Raw genomic sequence first — 21,176 nt, 5'->3', positions numbered from 1 at the left:
TGGGGATAGTGGGGTGACTCAGTCGGTTAAGCATTTGACTTTGCCTCAGGTCATGATCTCACATTTCATGAGTTTGAGCCGTGCAACAGGCTCTGTACTTACAGTGTGGAGCCTGCTTCAGATCCTGTCTCCCTCTCTCTATCTCAAAAATAAACAAACATGAAAAAAAAAATAGAACTTGGGGATATAGCAATTCTCAATAATGTGTTATTGTGTTTTTTTATTTTTTACTATAATAAATGCCAAGTGTTTCTGATTATTTTTAAAATCTTCTAACAAGTGGAATTGCTGCATAAAGTTATTTTAATATAGTCAAATTGCTATCTACCAGATGTACGGGAGTTTCACTACACCATTAACCGGCATTTATATCATTTTAAAACTCTTTGGTAACTATTTTAAATAAATATACATATGCTACAATTTTAAAATTTTAGTTACTAATGAGGTTGGATTTTTCATGTCATTAAACATTTATATTTCCTTTGTTGGGTGACCCTGACATAAGGCAACAAGTTACTTGATTTAAATAATAAAAATCAAATTAAAAACTAAAATTATAGGGGTGCCTGGGTGGTTCAATCAGTTAAGCATCCAACTCTTGACTTTGGCTCAGGTTGTGATCTCATGTGGGATCAAGCCCCATGTCAGGCTTTGCACCGACAGCACGGAATTTGCTTGGGATTCTCTTTCTCCCTTTCTGCCCCTTTCCCCAGCTCATGCTCTCTCTCAAATATAAATAAACTTAAAAATATAAAAATAAAAAATAAATTATAAAATTTAACAACTACAGGGGCACTCAGCTGGCCCAGTCTTGGGTCTTAGAGTTGTGAGTTCGAGTCCCACGTTAAGCATAGAGCCTACTTACACACACACACACACACACACACACACACACACACACACAACTTAACAACTACATCACAAAAAGAGACCTGGTTGAACACTACAAATACACTGCTTTTATTCCATAAAAGAAAGGAGAACATTAAATGATTTTGCCAAGTCTACCTAAACAAAATGTATTTCCATCAACAAGTTAAAAGAGTAAAAATACACAACGATTAACCCAAAGCAGAAAACTACATTAAAAGCATTGTTAAGCAGATTTAGTTCCAACACAGAACTTCCCCTCAAACAATCCATTTGGTTGCCAGAAGAAAACATACTGCCACTGAAATCTCTGAGGAACTCTGTTGCTACAAGTTCTGGTTAGGAAAAGTGGGAAAATGTAGAGATTTTTGTAAACCATTCTGAAAAGCACTGGAGTTGATAAAAGAAAAACAGTTTGTACAATTGCTTGCCCTCGTCAAAAACTAGAAGGAATTTCGGGGCGCCTGGGTGGCTTGGTCGGTTAAGCGTCCAACTTTGGCTCAGGTCATGATCTCACCGTCCGTGAGTTCAAGCCCCGCGTCAGGCTCTGTGCTGACCGCTCAGAGCCTGGAGCCTGTTTCAGATTCTGTGTCTCCCTCTCTCTCTGCCCCATCCCCACTCATGCTCTGTCTCTCTCTGTCTCAAAAATAAATAAACGTTAAAAAAATAAATAAAAAAAAAAAACTAGGAGGAATTTCTAAGGAAACTGATACAATCATCCCCCTGGCAATTAAATTTCATTCTGTTGGGGTGCCTGGGTGGTTCGTCCATTAAGCGTCCAACCCTTGGTTTCGGCTCAGGTCATGATTTCCCCAGTTTGTGGGCTCGGGCCCCGCGTCTAGCTCTGCCCTGAGGGCATGGAGCCTGTTTAGGATTCTCTCTCTCCCCCCCTCCCTCTCTGCCCCTCCCCCTCTGCCCCTCCCCAACTCACTCTCTTTCTCTCAAAATTAATTAATTAATTTTTTTTTTTTTTTTTTTTTTTTTTTTTTTAATCAAAGACCTGGAGTGCTGTACTGACAGCTTAGAGCCTGGAGCCTTTTTCGGATTCTGTGCCTCCCTCTCTCTCTGTCCCTCCCCTGTCTGTGCTCTCTCTTTATCTCTCTCTAAAATAAATTTTTAAAAATTATTAAAAAAAAAAAAAGACCTAAAAATTTTTATACACCTTTCTAGTGAGGACTTCCCAGATTTTCTAGATATACTAGTCTTTAATGAAATAAAATAGAAGAAACCAGTTAGTTAAAACTGCATAAGGGATATTTACTTTCCTTTAAAAAAAAAAGTTTATCACTAGTTCCTTTAAATATTAGGAACTCGGGGCGCCTGGGTGGCGCAGTCGGTTGAGCGTCCGACTTCAGCTCAGGTCACGATCTCACAGTTCGTGAGTTCGAGCCCCGCGTCGGGCTCTGGGCTGATGGCCCAGAGCCTGGAGCCTGCTTCCGATTCTGTGTCCCCCTCTCTCTCTGCCCCTCCCCCATTCATGCTCTGTCTCTCTCTGTCTCAAAAATAAAATAAACATTAAAAAAAAAAATAAAAAAAAAAAAATAAATATTAGGAACTCAAAATTAATTTTAAATTTAGAAAATTATTTGTGCTAGATTTCTCAATACTTAGAGCCATAAATCACTTAGTTTGGAGGAGAAACGAATCACTTAGTTTTCTTGAGGTGCCTGGGTGGCTCAGTTGGTAGAGCGTCCGTCTCTTCAGCTTAGGTCCTGCTCCCAGGGTCTCAGGACTAAGCCCGGCATAGAGCTTTGCACTGAGCATAGAACCTGTGAAAGATTCTCTGCCCCTAGGGGTGCCTAGGAGGCTCAGTCATTAATCATCCGACTTCGGCTCAGGTCATGATCTCATGGTTCATGGGTTCGAGCCCCACGTTGGACTCTGTGCTGACAAGCTCAGAGCCTGGAGCCTGCTTCAGATTCTGTGTCTTTCTTTCTTTCTGCCCCTCCCCCACTTGCACTCCTGTCTCTCTCTCTCAAAAATAAACATTAAAAACAAATTTTAAGCCTCAAAAAATAACTACAATTCTTTAATGTCAAATTATTTAGACATCCCCAATTTTCATGAAAAAAACAAACTTTTTTAAACAGTTAGATTGCTCAAATCAGTATTCAAAGACCCAAACATATCACATTTGGTTAACACATGTCTTAAACTCTCTTCTAATCTATAGATTTCTTCGATTTTTCTTCCAATTTATTTACTGAAGAAACCAGGTAGATTGTGCTATAGTTTCCCACATTTCCGTATTTTGTTAATTGTATAGTACTCTGTCCCTCATATTTCCTGAATATTAAAATTAACACCTAGAGACTGGCTCAGATTTGTATTTTATTTTAGCAAAAACACTTCATAGGCAGTGTTGGAGACTTCCTATCACACCACGTCAGAACACAAAATATCTGTGGTCTCTTTTTTTGAAATGACTTCTATAGAGTTTCATATTATAAACTACAAGCTATTTTATACTATCAAGTATTAAAAAGTTTCCCATGAGCATTCCTACCTAATTGTTTTAGTACCCATAATGATCACTACCTAGACTCATTATTTTATTTAGGTGTCCAAAAATGGTGATAAGTCTATCATTCCTTCTTCATTCATTAGCTAAAATCCTTCCAAAAAGAAATGTTTTCCTCCATCTACTTTTTGGTTACCTGAAAGACAGAGAATTCATACAGACAAGGGTAAGTGTCTGATTGTGTCCTATTTAATAATTTTCAGAGTAATTACCCAACTTTCCTAGTATGCTCCAAAGGGAACCAGTGAAGTTGGGTTGTTTGTTTGAAGCATCATTAGGAATATTATGAATATCATTTTATGAAATATCATTACAAATTAATATATTTCTGTGATTTAATAACTGTGTTTCCTCACTTGTAAACTGGTTATTCATGACCACTGTCCACTTAGTATACATACCATTTGTATGAGTTCCATTTTCACATTCAATATATTAAAACTTTAAAATGAATACTAAAACTTTTGCTGTCACATTTATTGCAAATATTTTTTCCAGTTTATCCTTTATCTTTTCATTACTGCTATTTTTACATGGAGGTTTTTATTAACTTCATGTATTATAACTGGTCTTCTCTTTTTATTTCCTTTTTTTTTTTCTGGCAGCTTTTTGGTTTCAATGTTTATTCATTTATTTAGAGAGACAGAGACCCCATGCATCGGGAGGGGCACAGAGAGAAGGGGCGGGGGGGTGGGGGGTGGGGAACAATCCCAAGCATGCTGTGCACTATCAGCATGGAGCCTTATGCAGGGCTCAAACACACGAACTGTGAGATCATGACCTGAGTCGAAATCAAGAGCTGGACACTCAACCAACTGAACCACCTAAGCACCCCTCTTTTGATTTTCTTTAGCACTTCTACATTTTATAGCTTCCCTCCCTTAGATAGCTTAATATTTTTCCAACTTTTCATTTACATTTAACTTTTAATTCACTTAATTTTTAATAAGAAAATATGCATTATGCATAGACAGAGTGAGAAAAATGTGCAGAGACACTAGATACATTACTATTACAATACTATTACTACATTGTATTACTATTACATTATTTTACCAGAAAGACCATAGTAGTTTTACAAAACATTTAGCTTACTTTAACCACAGGAGGGCAGTGTTTATCAAACAAAAATAGCATTCCTTTGGCATTGTTCATGGAACTACAAACACAATTTGTAGAAACTACTTTATGACAATCAGTAATAGCTTCTCAGAAGAATTTTTTATTTTACTGTAAGCTCTACACCTAATGTGGGGCTTGAACTCATGACCCCAAGATCAAGAGTTGCATGCTCTACAACTGAGTCAGCCAGGCACCTCTGCTCAGAAGAATTAAAATTAACATCACACTGAATTAAAGCATGATAAAATAAAAATTTTAAAGTGTGCCTGAAACATCTATTTCTTGGGTGTCTGGGTGGCTCAGTCGGTTAAGTGCCCAACTCTTAAGTCTCAGATCATGTTTAACCTCAGGGTCGTGAGTTCAAACCCCATGTTGGGCTCCATGCTGGGCATGGAGCCTACTTTAAAAAATTAAAACATCTATTTTATAAAAAAAGCACCTATTTCTTTATTTGCAGATTCTCACATCCAGCTAATAAGATATTAAAATTATACTTTCTAAGTACCAAGAAAAGTCTAGACAGCCCCTAAGATTCAAGTTTAACTCTAGCATAAACAACAGCATTTCAATTATTGATGCACTCATGAGCTCCTTCCAGATATGCATATATGCAGAGCCTGAATTTTGTATAATCTAGGTGATTTTATCTTGCATTTAAAATGTGCAGATAAAAATATAATCTTTATAGATTTAAATCAGTGTTATATGGCTTACTTACAAAGCTTCAATTAGTGTTAACTAATTAGTTTCAATTAGTGTAACTAAAGTCATAATAATGAATAAGGTCACCCAGGAAATATGCAGAATGATGTAAGCCTATACTACAAAACCAATATACCAATGTGTAAGAGTCAGAGAAGAGAAACCAGCCAGTAAGTAAGGAGTGGCTAGAGGACTAAGAAGAAAATCAGAAGAACATGGTGCCTCAGAAAAGACAAAACATTCTAAGAACAATGAAGTGGTCAATCATGTCAAAAACTGCCTACAAACTGAGACAACTTCAAAATCCCCTGTATTTAGCAACAAGGAACCCTTTTTTTAATGTTTATTTTTGAGAGAGACAGAGAGAGAGAGAGCACGTGCGTGTACAAGCAGGGGAGGGGCGGAGAAAGAGGGAGACACAGAATCCAGAGCAGTCACCAGGCTCCGAGCTATCAGCACAAACCCCAACACAGGCCTCGAACTCGTGAAACATGAGGTCATGACCTGAGCCGAAGTCAGACAGTTAACTGACTGAACCACACAGGTGCCCCAACAAAGAGCTCTTTAATTAGTTTTACAAGTTCAGATTCCACTTAACCAAGAGAGAAGAAATCAAACTTGACAGGGCCTAGCACTGAATGTGAGGTCCAGAAGTGGTGACAGGGAATTGAAACAACTCTTCCTAAAACAGTGAAGGAAATGTGGAGTCAAGGAAAAATTGTGTAGTCAAATGGACTTGAACAAGTTTCACGGAACCAGGATAAAAGGAAAGAGAAGCATCCCTAGCTATCCAATTCTCCCCACCTCAAATAGACAAATAGATTATTCAGATCAAGTTTGACAAATCCTTCACTACCCAAACTTGTGCTACTTATAATTTGACACTTGAAACAAGATGAATCAAGAGGATGCAGTATCCCCCACCTAACTATGCAAACACTACTTGAGTTTAGAAGCTAAACACAAAGTAACAATACATGCAATTAAGAAGGAATAACTAATAGAGCCAAATATCTGAAAAGGAAAGACAGAAAAGGACCTTACCTGGCTGCTTAGCAGTATCTGTTGATCACTAACTCTGTCCTGAGATGCACTCAGCTCAGCTCTGTTACACCAGACTCTCCTTGTTTCCCTCCTACCCTCTCCACCAGTGACTTTTTATTCTCCACAGTATTTTAATAATGATCTCTTTCAGAATTCTCTTAATTTCTAACCTCTTTGCACATTTCCATCCTCTCACGGTTTCAAAAATCAATACGCTCCTACAGCAGCATTCTATATACACCCCCCATAGTTCTCATCATACTGTATTTATTATAACTGCATTTTAAATCATCTGTCTTACCCACTGGTACATAAACTCCATAAGGGCTGAGACCTTCTGTTCTGTTCATATAGTGTCCTTAGTGCCTATCATATACTAAGTGTAAAACATGAGGGTTGACTGGCGGATTCAGGAACACAGACGGTAAGACTGGCTCCATAAAAATTAATTTTTTTTTAAACAAGAAAGGATGAAAGGTGAATGCAAGTGCAAATAAGTTTGTAGATTCAGGGACAGAAACTTAAATGTAAGAAGCGGCTGAGAATATTTAAATACAAAGAGGCAGGGGTGCCTGGGTGGCTCAGTCTGTTGGGCATCTGACTTCAGCTCAGATCATGATCTCACAGTTCATGGGTCCGAGCCCCACGTCAGGCTCTGTGCTGACAGCTCGGAGCCTGGAGCCTGCTTTGGATTCTCTGTCTCCCTTCCCTCTCTGTCTTCTCCTCTCCCGCTTGTGCTCTGTCTCTCTCTCTCTCTCTCTCTCTCTCTCTCTCTCTCTCAAAAATAAATAAACATTAATAAAAAAAAATTTTTTTTAATACAAAGAGGCAGCTACAGATAGCCAGATAGCTATAAGGGCTACATATAGCTACATATATGGGCCCAGATAGCTACAGATAGCTATATGGGCTGGCTTCTCAAGCTCACAAGTACAGTTTTACCTAAAAGTCACTCAATTCTGAACAGTTCTATCAAGTCATTCTGCTCTACATTAGGTTATTTTTATCTGATTATCCAAGAAGTGTGTATGTTATGTACGCTCCCTAGTTCAGCAAAAAAAAAAAAAAAGAAAAGAAAAAAGAAAGTTCCCAAAAGCTCATTCTCTCAAAATTCTGAAGATTTAATACTTATCTAGAATTTAAGTGCCAGGTACCGTTTTAAGTGCTTTACATACATTAGCTCATTTAATCTTTACAATAAACCTACGAGGTAGATGCTAATATGGCATTTTTTTCAGATGTGAAAACTTTGGCACAGGAAAAATAAGTAATTTGCCCAAGGTCACATCAGCCAGCAAGTGATGGAGGACAAGACTCTTTGCTCCTAAGCATTATGCTATACTGCCTCCCTCAATCAGTTACACATCCATACCACTTCTAAATTTAATTCTCACTGTAAACACACAATCACTAACTGTCTAAGTGCCAAAACCTGGGACTGCAAAGATGAATGAGAAACAAGCCCTGGGACCCCTGAATGGCTCAGTGGGTTGAGCGTCTGACTCTTGATTGCAGCTCAGGTCATGATCCCAGGGTTGTGGGACTGAGCCCAGAGTCTGGCTCTGCAATGAGCATGGAGGCTGCTTAAAATTCTCTCTCTCTCCCTCTGCCCCTCTCCCCAGATCACGCTCACTCTCTCTCTCTCTCAAAAAAAAAAAAAAAAAAAGCAAGCAAGCCCAGTTCACAACTAGGGTAGAGAAAGAATGGCAGAAAGGAGAGACAGACAACTATGAGAGAAGAAATACTAAAAGGATATAAAGGACTACAGAGGGGCGCCTGGGTGGCTCAGTTGATTAAGTTTCCAACTTTGGCTCAGGTCATGATCTCACAGTCTGTGAGTTCAAGGCCAGTGTCGGGCTCTATGCTGACAGCTCAGAGCCTGGAGCCTGCTTCAGATTCTGTGTCTCCCTCTCTCTCTGTTCCTACCCCACTTGCACTCCCTCTCTCTCTCTCTTTCTCGCTCTCAAAAATAAATAAACATCATAAAAAAATATATATGGAAGCAAAAGTAAAGAACATTTCATTCTTCCTATAAAAATTATGCAGTATTTCAAATACAGAGGAAACTACAAAATAAAAGAACACTTATGCACTGACTAGGAAACTTTGTCAAATCTGCAAAGGAAAATGAAGGAACTTTTTTTTTTTAATTTTTTTTTTCAACGTTTATTTATTTTTGGGACAGAGAGAGACAGAGCATGAACGGGGGAGGGGCAGAGAGAGAGGGAGACACAGAATCGGAAACAGGCTCCAGGCTCTGAGCCATCAGCCCAGAGCCCGACGCGGGGCTCGAACTCACGGACCGTGAGATCGTGACCTGGCTGAAGTCAGACGCTTAACCGACTGCGCCACCCAGGCGCCCCAACTTTTTTTTTTTTTTTTCAAAGCGAGAGCATGTATGTGAACAAGAGTGGGGGAGGAGCAGAGAGAGAATCTCAAGCAGGTTCCGGGCTCAGCGAGGAGCCCAACACGGGGCTCAATCCCACGACCCTAGGTTCATGACTTGAGCCAAAATCAAGAGTCAGACACTCCACTGATTGAGACACCCGGGCACCCCGAAGGAGCTTTTTGAAAAGATAGATATGTTCTATACTTTGACTAGGGTGGTGGTCACATGGATGCACACATTTGTCAAAATGAATTCAGCTATACTTTTAAGATGTATGCATTGTAGTATATAAATATTACACCTCAAAAAAGCTGGCATATACCTCAATAAGTTGATTTTTAAAGGAATTAAACCAAAATGAAGGAATACTGGAAAAATACGCCACACTCCCTGAAATTCAAGAGTAAGCACAAATTAAGGAAAAAAAACAAATTTGAAAATGGGTTAGGGTGGAAATTACGGTTTGTTTTAAACTCCACTTATTCACATCTGAGATACTGTCTTAATACCTGAAATGACCAGAATAACAGAAGCAGTGAAAGGATATCCAACAGAAAAAGTTAGGGAAAGAGGGGTGAGAAACAGAAAGGATAAAGTTCTCTGTTTAGCTGGGGGGGGGGGGGGGGGGGGGGAGGCGGATTAAATCCTTAGGAGGAAAAAAGATACTGCATCAACTGTAGCCATCAAACAAAAATAAAAAAAGAATGCTAAGAGATGGTAGACAATACACAACAGGCCCTGGCTGTTAGGCAAGTTAGCATTCTAATGGTAGAAACAGACAACAAATGTGTAAGAAAAAAATTTTTTTCTTCACATAGTGGTAAGTGCAATACACAAAATAAAACAGGATAATAAGGTTGACAGTGAATGGGAAAAGAGATAAATCCACTGAGTAATCAGGCCTCAGTGACTACCCAACATTTAAGCTGAGAACTGAGTGACAAGTTGCCAGGCATGGGAATATTTGAGGGCAAAACAAGAGCCATGAAAAGCCATGATAAGTTTTAGTTTATTTAGCCCATGGAAAATAAAATTCAGGAGTGCGTGGATGGCTCAGTCGGTTAAGCGTCTGACTCTTAATTTCAGCTCAGGTCATGATCTCGAGTTTCATGGGTTTGAGCCCCATGTTAGGCTCTGTACTGATGGTGCGGAGCCTGCTTGGGATGCTCTCTCTCTCTCTCTGCCCCTCCCATGCGTGATCTCTCTGTCTCTCAAAATAAAAACATAAACTTAAAAAAAAAAAAAGAATATTCAAACTCAATATTTCATCAGGGTGGTTTTACTTAAAAAAGAAAAAAAAAGAACAGATACCACATTTAAAGAAAATAAAAAATATACAGCGAAAAGTTTCATTCCTTTCCCCGCCTCACCTTCAACCCCTTCATGTACCCCCCCTTCTCTTACTCAAGACACTCAGTTTCTTATGTAGCCTCCTGACATTAAAGCAATCATGAACAAACACAAATATATTTATCTTCTTTCACTTTTACACACAAAAGGCAGTAAGTCACACACAATACTCAATACATGACCTTTTTTAGTTAGTGTATGACCTATGTGTCATACACTATGAAGGACCCTATGTGTATATAGAAAGCAACTATTCCTTTTTATAGTTGCATAATATTCCATTGTATAATTATACTACTATTTACTTAACCATCTCCTAATGATAGATTTGGGAACTGTTTCCCATCTTTTGCATAGTATACAGCAGAAACAGGTGGTGCCCTGTATCACATCCCCTCAGCCCAAGGGGAATTCAGCCACATATGCTGTGGACAGTTCCCACTTACAATGACAGTGTCCCACCTCATGCTGAGAGTAGCCTATCCCAAGGGTCCATGAGTCTCTCCACTTTTCTGCCTCAGGGCTTTCTCCAAAGCCACGAAAGCCCAAATAGCAGCAAGGCAGCTCACGAGTCCAGGGAAGTTAGCAACCTTACCAGAAATCCTAAACCAACTGCCAGGGTGAACAAATGCTCCAGACTGTCTTAAACCACTCCGTACATATGCAACAGACCCACAAATGAGGAAGTCATAGAGGCAGGGATGAAGGTTATTTATAAGCCCAACAGCATAGAGGCTTCCTCTCATGAAAACTGATAAGCCTTAACTACTGTTCCTGCTAAGTGTCCAAAACTTGTCATCAACAAAGGTCTACTCTGAGTCCCTCAAAGAGATGAGCCAGCTAACAAAGGAAAAGGAACAGAATAGTAAACAAATGCTGGTAGTACCACTGTACAAATGTGTTACTATCAAAAAAGAATTTATGTAAAAGGATTCTATGTCTAAGATAAAAAGTAGGTTCTAAATTCTATCAGGGTTGTCACCATCCCTGATAAAAATTTCCAACAAAATGAAGTAAGCTAGGTGTTCCTGGGTGGCTCGGTCAGTTGAATGTCCAACTCTTGATTTCAGCTCTGATCGTGATCCCAGGGTTGTGGGATCGAGCCCCACATCAGGCTCCACACTGAGGGTGGAGCCTGCTTAGGATTTTCTCTCTCTCTCCCTCTGCTCCTCTCCCCTGATTGTACTCTCTCTCTCTCTCAAATAAAAAAGGGAGAAAAAATAAGTTAAAAAAAATGAAGTGAGCTAAGCCATACACTAAAAAAAAATGAAGCTATTATAGCAACCACTATCCTAATTAGAGTTAAGGTGACCCTCTCTCTCAATCTTTCCTCTACAATTCTCATGTATGACTGCAAGACAGAGATAAGAGTATATGAATAATAAAATGAGTAAGGTTGATTTCAAAAATATACCAAATTTCAAACTCCAAAAACTTCTACTTTATCTCCCAATCACTAGTAAAATGGTTAGAAAAATTGCCTATTAGGAAGCTTCAATCATTACAAAAACCATAAAATGTTTTTTGTTGTGATTATAATGCAATAAAATCATAAATTATAAAAAATAAAATAAGTCCTTAAAACTGTTTTTTATCTCAACCCCCAAAAAAGTCTTGGACCAACAGGGAAATCACAACTATAATATCCAGAGAAAAGAAGTAAGTGAAAGGTATAATTATGGAAAAGAAGGAAGCAATTTATTATTTTTAAAAGTACTTCTCTTATTCTCTTAAACTACTTGAATTTTTTTTTTTTTTTTTTTTTTTTACCATATTGATTTCAACAATATCTAAGCACCTTCTATACAGCAGACGCTTGAACAACATGGGTTCGAACTACACAACTCCACTTACACGCAGGCTTTTTTTGGATACATACGGCAGAGTACTGTAGGTGTATTTTCTCTCATGATCTTCTTAACGTTTTCTTTTCTCTGGCTTACATTATTATAAGAACACAGTATGTAATACATGTAACATACAAAATATGTGTTAATCAACTGTTGGTTTATTGGTAAGGCTTCCATCAGTAGTAGGCTATACGTAGTTAAGTTTTGGGGGAGTCCAAAGTAATACTCAGATTTTCAACTGCGCGGGGAATCAGCACCCCTAACCCATGTTATTCAAGGGTCAACTATAGTTCGATCACATAACAAGGCATCTAAAATATCCAAATTTATACTCTACCATCCCCAATATACTATCTTCACTGGATTAAGTTAATCCAATTCCACTGTCTCAAAAATCATTCTCAAGTACACCTTTGGTAATGAATCTTTCCTCATTTAAAATGCCCTTTTCTCCCCAGACCCATATGAAAATTTAACCTTTTTTAGGGGTTCATATCCCTTTGAAAGTCTGATGATAGCTATGAAAACTCTTCTAAGGAGGAAAAAAAAAAGTTTATGGTTAGTTTCTGTGGGTCACCAGATCCCATGAAGTTTAAGGTACATTTGTGATTTTAACCATTTATGTACCACTCAACATTTCTCTGGTTAAAAGGCCCTGATTCACCTTTGGAGACCCACCTCCTTCCTCCATTCTCAATCCATATGGTGGGAACCAACACTAGCAATAAAGCAAGAAAAAAAAGCACTTTCCAACCTCTTGGCCATAGTAATTCACTTAGAAATGGACAGAAGACTCAAACTAAGGCTGCAGGAGCAGAATCACAGGAACTACTGACTTAAACTTGAATGATGGGACACTGAAGCTAACAGCTTTCAAACATCCAAAAGACCAACAAAAGAGATAGGGAGGTAGTGAGGAAGGGAGGGAGGAAGGAAGGGAGGGAAAGAGAGAGAGAGAGAGAAAGAATATCTTCACAATGCCCCCCCCCTTTTTTTTAAATATAATTTATTGTCAAATTGGCTAACACATAGTGTGTAAAGTGTGCTCTTGATTTTGGGGGTAGATTCCCGTGGTTCATTGCTCACATACAACACCCAGTGCTCATCCCAACAAGTGTCTTCCTTAATGCCCTCTACAATTTTCAAAAACAATCCTGACATAGAGCCCATCCCTAGATCAAGATTAAGAACTCCTAAAATAGGTAAATCTATTCTGAATCCATACACATGGGTTCATAACAGTAAAGCTAATTATGGCAAATACACTAGCAATAATTAGAGCCTACTAGTCACGAAAAGCTTTTAACCTAGTATAGGAGAAAAAAAATTATATATTTTTTAAGCTTTGTAAATTACTGAACTATATGATGAAATATTCCCAAAGTCAGTGAAAGCAAATGCCTTAAGACAAGGCAATTGTCTTAAGACTGAAGAATTTTATAGATGTCAAACACAACCTGGACTTCCATATCCTTGTTCAAAAGAACCAAGTTAAAGTCTCACCTCACTCATGAAGTCACTCACATCCTCAATGACACCCTTCCTTCTCAACTTTAGGTACTCAAAATGGGCAATTTTGGCATTTAATTGTATACATATTTTTATCATTCCTGCTTATTTTAGTCTCTAACTCTTGTCTCCACATAGTGAAATGCACTTATTCACTGAGACAAAATAGTCAAGGTTTTAATCAAAAGAGAACTAGAAAAAAATCTGAAGAGGACAGACGAGCAAGAAATTCCAACTTAGATTTACTGGATTTCACCTTTCTTTCAGAAGAAAACTCAAGAGTTTTCCTCTGTGATTAATACCACCACCACCACAACAGCCCCACAGAAGTACAATTTCCTTTATTTTTTTTTTTAGTTTTATTTTATTATTTATTTTGAGAGATGTACAAGCATGGGGGAGGGGCAGAGAGGGAGAGAGAATTCAAAGTGGGTGGGCTCTGTGCTGTCAGCACACGGAGCTCGCGGAGCTCATTCCCATGAACCGTGAAATCATGACCTGAGCATAAATCAAGAGCTCAAAGCCTAACAATTAAGCCACCCCTAGGCACCCCCAGAGGTACAATTTCTATTTAAAGCTCCATGAAAAAAGTGAGTCAAAATACCTTTTTTTCTGCCTTTGCAAAGTTTAAAAAAGAAAAAAAAAGCAACTGGAGGCACTGTAAAAAGAGAGCTTTATTAAATACTAAGGGAAAAGTTGCACAACATAAGGAAGGAAAAGACAACACAATTTGCAGTCACTTTCATATGAGCAGATTTCTGAATCTCACCATGATGACTTTCTAATACCAATACTCCCTGCTCTTGCTTCCACCCTTCTAACCCCTTAGGAGCTGACAGGAGGTCTAGTGAACCACTAGAGTTCATGAAAGAAATAAGAGTCATCATTCCTCCACAATAAGTCGTGTTACCTCAAGGTCAGTGATTCTCCACAAATCAAAAGAAGACTAAGTCAGGAGGGGGGGGGGGGGGAGTGCAAATCAATTAGGCTGAAATACTAATGGTGGTTGCCACTGGGTAGTGAGGACAGTGGGTGATTTTTTTCCTTTTAACCCTCCCCACATTTTCTATCATGTGCAAGTATTATTTTTACCCACAAAAGGGTTTGGGTTTTTTTTCATTATTATGCAGTCAAATCTTTGTCTTTATGGATTCTGCTTTTGTTAAGTATGCTTTCCATAGAATGACACAAAACCAGAGTAACAGGAGGAGAAATATTACCAAATGTGACTACATAAAAATGAAAAACTTGGTACTGTATGTATGCACATGTACACACACAAACCCATAAACAAAGTCTAAATAAAAACCAGGAAAATATATCACACACAGAAAAAGTTGTTATAAATAAATGAGAAAGGGGTGCCTGGGTGGTGCAGTAGGTTAAGCCTCCAGCTCAGGTCACGTTCTAATGGTTCGTGAGTTCAAGCCCCATATTGGGCTCTGCGCTGATGGTGCAGAGCCTGCTTGGGATTCTGTCTCTCCTTCTCTCTGCCCCTACCCAGCTTGTGCACACTCTCTCCCTCTCTCAAAATAAACTTAAATTTTTTTAAACAAATGAGAAAAAAAAACCAGCAATCGAAAAAAAGAAAGAAAGAAAGAAAGAAAGAAAGAAAGAAAGAAAGAAAGAAAGAAAGAAAGAGAAAACTGGTAAAGGATATAAAAAGGTAGTTTAGAGAAACAAATACAAGTGGTCAGTAAACATCAGAAGATGTTCAACCACAGTCATGCAACCATAAATACAGAAATTGAAATCAAACCAGATTTTTTTCATCTACTGAGTTTGCAAAAATGAAAAGGTATGAAAAGCCCATTATTTGTCAGCATATGAGAAACAGGTATTGTCATCCATTACTGTAAAATGGCACAACCCTTTTGAAGCACAATTTGGTACTCTCCAGCCCTGACTGGGTACATCTCTGACCCACCAATTATAATACAAAAATTAATTATATGGCTATATTCTTATAATAACACAAATAATACATACAACATTTACTTAAACTATGTTTATAACATGGTAAAACTGGAATGGCCTAAATTCCAGTAAGTTATTAGGAAAATAGATTTCTAATTAACCAAATAATAGAAGAATATGCCATCAAAGACAGCAATGTGGACACTAAAATAATAGACAACAAAAGTAAAAAGAGACAAAATGAACTACATTAAAATTTAAAATCTATGCATCAAGGGACACAGTCACAACAGTGCAAAGCTGACCTACAGAACTGGAGAAAATATTTGCAAATCATATATGTTAAAGAGTTAATATTCAGAATAGTGTTTGCTTCAGCAGCACCTGTACTAAAATTGGAATGATACAAGCAAGGGGCATCTGGGTGGCTCAGTCAGTTAAGCATCTTGAGTTCGGCTCAGATCACGATCTCATGGTCAGGAGTTCTACCTCCACATCGGGCTCTGCACTGATGACACAGAGCCTGCTTGGGATTCTCCTCCCTTTTACTCTCTCCTTCCCCCACTCATGCTCTCTCTCTCTCAAAAAAAAAAAAAAAAAAAAAAATGAACATTTTTTTAATGTAAAAAAAAAAATTAAATTAAATTAAAAAAATAAAATTGGAACAATACAGTGAAAATTAGCATGTCCCCTACGACATACATATTTGTGAAGCATTTTTTTTTTAAATCAAAGACATCCAGATGGCTAACAGACACATGAAAATATATTCAACATCACTCATCATCAGATAAATACAAATCAAAATCACAATGAGATACCACCTCACATCTGTCAGAATGGCTAAAATTAACAACACAAGAAACAATAGATGTTGGCAAGGATGGAGAAAGGGGAACCCTCTTACACTGTTGATGGGAATGTAAACTGGTACACCCACTCTGGAAAACAGTATGGAGGTTCCTCAAAAAGCTAAATATAGAACTACTCTAGGATCCAGCAACTGCACTGTTTAGGTATTTATACAAAGGATACGTAAATACTAATTTTTTTTTTTAATTTTTTTTTCAAGTTTATTTATTTTTGGGACAGAGAGAGACAGAGCATGAACGGGGGAGGGGCAGAGAGAGAGGGAGACACAGAATCGGAAACAGGCTCCAGTCTCTGAGCCATCAGCCCAGAGCCTGACGCGGGGCTCGAACTCACGGACCGTGAGATCGTGACCTGGCTGAAGTCGGACGCTTAACCGACTGCGCCACCCAGGCGCCCCCGAAAATACTAATTTGAAGGGATACATGTTTATAGCAGCATTATCAACAATTATCAACAACAGACAAACTACGGAAATAGCCTTAAGTGTCCATCGACTGATGAATGCATAAAGAAGCTTTGGTATATACATACAATGGAATATTACTCAGCCATAAAAAAGAATGAAATCTTGCCATTTGCAACAAGATGGATGGAGCTACAGTGTATCATGCTAAGCCATGCTAAGGGAAATAAGTCAGTCAGAGAAAGACAAACACTGTATGATTTCACTCAGGTGGAATTTAAGAAAAACAGATGAACATATGGGAAAGGCACTAATCATTAGGAAAATGCAAACCAAAACTACAATGCAATATCAATCATATCCATTAGGATGGCTGCTTTCAAAACAAAACAAACAAGACAAACAGAAAATGACAAGTGTTGATAAGGACGTAGAAAAAATGGAACCTGTACACTGTTGACAAAAAATAGTATAGCGGTTCCTCAAAAAATTACAAATAGAATCATAATACGAATGCAGCAGTATCACTCCTGGTTACATATCCAAAAGAATCAAAACCAAGGTCTCTCAAAGAGATACGTGTACACCATGTTCATAGCAGCATTATCAAATAGCCAAAAGGCAGAAGTGCCCACTGACAGATGAGTAAACAAAATATGATGTACACATACAATGGAATACCATTTGGCCTTAAAAAGGAAACTCTGGCACATGCTACAAGATGATGGAAGCTTGAGTACAATATACCAAGTTAAAAAAAGCAAATCATGAAATGACAAACATTGTATGATTTCACTTATACAAGGTATCTAGAATAGTCAAACTCATAGAAATGTAAAACAGAATGGTAGCTGCCAGGTACTGTGTGGGGAGGAAAAATGGGGAATTGTTTACTGAGTACAGAATATCAGTTTTCTAAGATGAGAAAGTTTTAGAAACACGTCACATAACAATGTGCATATATTTAACACTATTGAACTGCATATTCTAAGTAAACCTTATGTTATACATTATTTTACCACCACTTTTTAAAAAGAGCATGTGGATAGATGGAAAGATAGGAAATGTTAATGACAGATTCTAGGTGGTAGATATGTGGTTATTTTCTGTAAAACTTTCAACTTTGCTGTATTTATAATTATTCATAATAAAATATTATGGGGGAAAAAGAACAATGTAGCACTCTATGAGCAGATGTACAGACACTTGCAGAACTGTATATAGTATAGTTTAGCTTCTTACCCTTTAAAGGGGTGGGAATGGGGCAGGATTACATATATGGAAAGAAATTTTCTGGCCTTACACCTTAGAAGCCATTATCACTGTTTACCTCTGGAAAAAGAGTTGGAGATGTAAAAGTCTATTATACCCTTAAAGATTTGGGATTTTTGTCATGAACATCTATTATCTGTATTGTAAACGTATAAATTTATCCAGGCCTATACCCATCATCCTCCCCATTATAAAGCAAATATTAATTCTCTAACATCTAGTTTCATGGCTTCGCTTTTTACATTAAAAATGTCAACCCTTCTATAATTTGTTTCGGTATGTGATATGAAGCAGAGATACATATATTTTTTTCCCAGGATTATTAGGTTTCTCAACACTACCTGTATACTGAATTCTTAAATATATGTCACTGTCTCTGGATTTTCACATCTGTACTATTTACCAATCTTGTCTAGTCCCAAATCAGTGCCATGTTGCATTAATCACTGTATCTTCGCAATACATTTTAACATCTAGAAATATGCTATGCCTATGGGCACCTGGATGGCTCAGTGGGTTAAGCATCTGATTTTGTCTCAGGTCATGATCTCACAGTTCAGGAATTCGAGCCCTGTGTGAGGCTCTATGATGACAGCTCAGAGCCTGGAGCCTGCTTCGGATTCTGTGTCTCCCTCTCTCTCTGCCCTTTCCCTGATGGCACTCTGTCTCTCTGTCTCTGTCTCTCTCTCTCAAAACTAAACCAAAAAAATTTTTTTTTAAATAACAAATAAATTTTTAAAAATTAAAAAAAAGTTGTTATGCCTCTTTTTTAAGGTTACACTTCTCTTTTTAAAAATATTCTTAGGGATGCCTGGGTGGCTCAGTTGGTTAAGTGTCCAACTCCTGATTTAGCTCAGGTCATGATCTCATGCTTCATGAGATCAAGCCTTCCATCTGGCTCTGAACTAACAGCATGGAGCCTGCTTGGGATTCTCTCTCTGTCTGTCTCTCAAAATAAATAAAACATTTTTTAAAATATTGTTAGTCTAACCCAGTTGAACTTTTGATTTGTTTCCCAAAGTAGAACTGTACTTGACAAGAACTGAAATTTTATCATATTGATTCTTCCCATCCACATAAAACAAACTGGCTCTCTTCCATTTTTCAAGTGTTTCTCTCATCCTTTTCAGGGATTTTATAGTTTTCTTCACCTAGATCCTGCACATTCCTTATCCAACTTATTTCTAAATACTTCATAATTTTCATTGTATTTTGTTTACTATGGAAAGAAAGAAAGAAAGAAAGACAGACAAACAGCTAGAAAGTCTCAAAATACATGGACATTAAACAACACACTTTTAAATAATACACAGACTATGGGGCACCCGGGTGGCTCAGTCAGTTAAGCATCCAGCTATTGACCTCATGGTTCATGAGTTCCAGCCCAACGTCAGGCTCTGTGCTGACAGCACAGAGCCTGCTTGGTATTCTCGCACTCTCCCTGCCCTTCACCCCTACCAAATAAATAAACATTTTAAAATAAAATAACTAATACGTTGGCTAAAGAAAAAAAAATCTCAAAAGAAATTTTAATATATTATGAACTAAATGAAAATGAAAATCCAAGTTAACAAAATTTCAAGATGTAGGAAAAGCAGTGCTTAGAAATTCATAGCACTGAACACATACATGCATACATTAGGAAAAAAATATAAAATTAATAATCCAAGATTCTACCTTAGGAAACTAGAAAAAGAGCAAATTAAATTCAAACTAAACAGAAGAGATAATAAAAATGAGAGCAATAATCTGTGAAACTGAAAACTGGAAATCATAGAGAAAAATCAATACAACTAAAAGGTGGTTCTCTGAAAAATCAATAAACGAATAAACCTAAGACTAAGAAAAAAGACACAAATTACTAGTATCATAAGTGAAAGAGAGAGCATCACTACATATCCCATGGACAATAAAAGAATAAAAGAGTTATTATGGGGGCACCTGGCTGGCTCAGTTGGTAAGGGCCTGCAACTCTTGCTCTTGGGGTTGTTCGAGCTCCATGATGGGTGGAGATTACTTAAAAATAAAATCTTGGGAGGGGCACCTGGGTGGCTCAGTCAGTTGAGCATCTGACTTCAGCTCAGGTCACAATCTCGTGGTTCATGGGTTCAAGCCCTGCGTCAGGCTCTGTACTGGCAGCTCAGAGCCTGGGGCCTGCTTCAGATTCTGTTGTCTCCCTCTCTCTCTGCCCCTCCCCCATTGTTCTCTCTCTCTCTCTCTCTCTCTCTCTCTCTCTCAAAAATAAACAAACATTAAAAAATTAAAAATAAAATAAAATAAACCCTTGGGGTACCTGGGTGGCTCAGATGGTTAAGAGTCTGACTCTTGTTCTCTGCTCAGGTCATGATCTCACAGTTTGTGAGTTAGAGTCCCACATCCGGCTCTGTGCTGAAGGCACAGAGCCTGCTTGGGATTCTGTCTCTGTCTCTGCCCCTCCCCCACTCACTCTCTGTCTCTCTCAAAATAAACTTAAAAAAAAAAACACCTCAAATTTAAAAAATAAATAAAATAAAATGTTAAAAATAAACAAACATTATGAATAACTCTATGTCCATAAATTTGATAACCTAGATGAAACGTATCAATTCCTTGAAAGATACAATCTGTCAAAACTCAACAAGAAGAAACAGACAATCTGAATAGGCCTGTATATTTTTTTTTAATGTTTACTTATTTATTTTTGAGAGAGTGAGCACACAAGCAGGAGGCAGGCAGAGAGAGAGAGAGAGAGAGAGAGAGAGAGAGAGAGAGAGAGAAATTCCAAGCAGGCTCCATGCTGTCAGCGCAGAGCCCGATGCTGTGCTCGATTCCATGAATAGTGAGATTATGACCTGAGCCCACACCAAGAGTCTGACGCTCAACTGACTGAGCCACCAGGTGCCCCTAGGCCTATATCTTTTAAAGAAATAGAATAAATTACTAATAACCTTCCAAAGCAGGAAGCACCAGACCAATGTAGGTTCACTGGCAAATTCTACTAAACACTGAATGCAGAAACTATTCCAATTCTGTACAATCTTTTCCAGAAGATAGGAGCAGAAGAAATACTTCCTCATTCTGAGGCTTGCAATACCTTAATATCAAAACCAGACAAAGACACCAGAAGAAAAAAAAAATACAAAACAGTACAGATCAATATCTTTCATTAACATAAGTGCAAAAATCCTCAACGAAACATTAGCAAATCAAATCCAACAAAGTGAATGGTAGCACACAGATTGGGGAAGACCAGAATTCAAAATACCACCAAATGGCAGAGTTTAGCAAATTTCCCCCTCCAGTACCTCTCAATCTGAATTCAACAGAGCCCAAAACCTGGATATGGGCACTAGTGTACATAAGAGTTCCATT

The 21,176-nt window shown here is 38.0% G+C and overlaps 1 protein-coding gene and 1 pseudogene across 2 annotated transcripts in view; one reads left to right on the top strand and one right to left on the bottom strand.

The window, feature by feature from the left end:
• Nucleotides 1–21,176, bottom strand: part of ASXL2 (ASXL transcriptional regulator 2) — a 131,392-nt gene that overhangs the window by 91,779 nt on the left and 18,437 nt on the right. The window lies entirely within an intron of this gene.
• LOC123581755 lies at nt 15,914–16,003 on the top strand (annotated as a pseudogene).

Source organism: Leopardus geoffroyi, chromosome A3, assembly GCF_018350155.1.
Source record: "Leopardus geoffroyi isolate Oge1 chromosome A3, O.geoffroyi_Oge1_pat1.0, whole genome shotgun sequence".
In the NCBI taxonomy this organism is placed as follows: Eukaryota; Metazoa; Chordata; class Mammalia; order Carnivora; family Felidae; genus Leopardus; species Leopardus geoffroyi.
The sequence above is the reverse complement of the archived record's forward strand: the minus strand, read 5'-3'. Positions and strand labels throughout refer to the sequence as shown.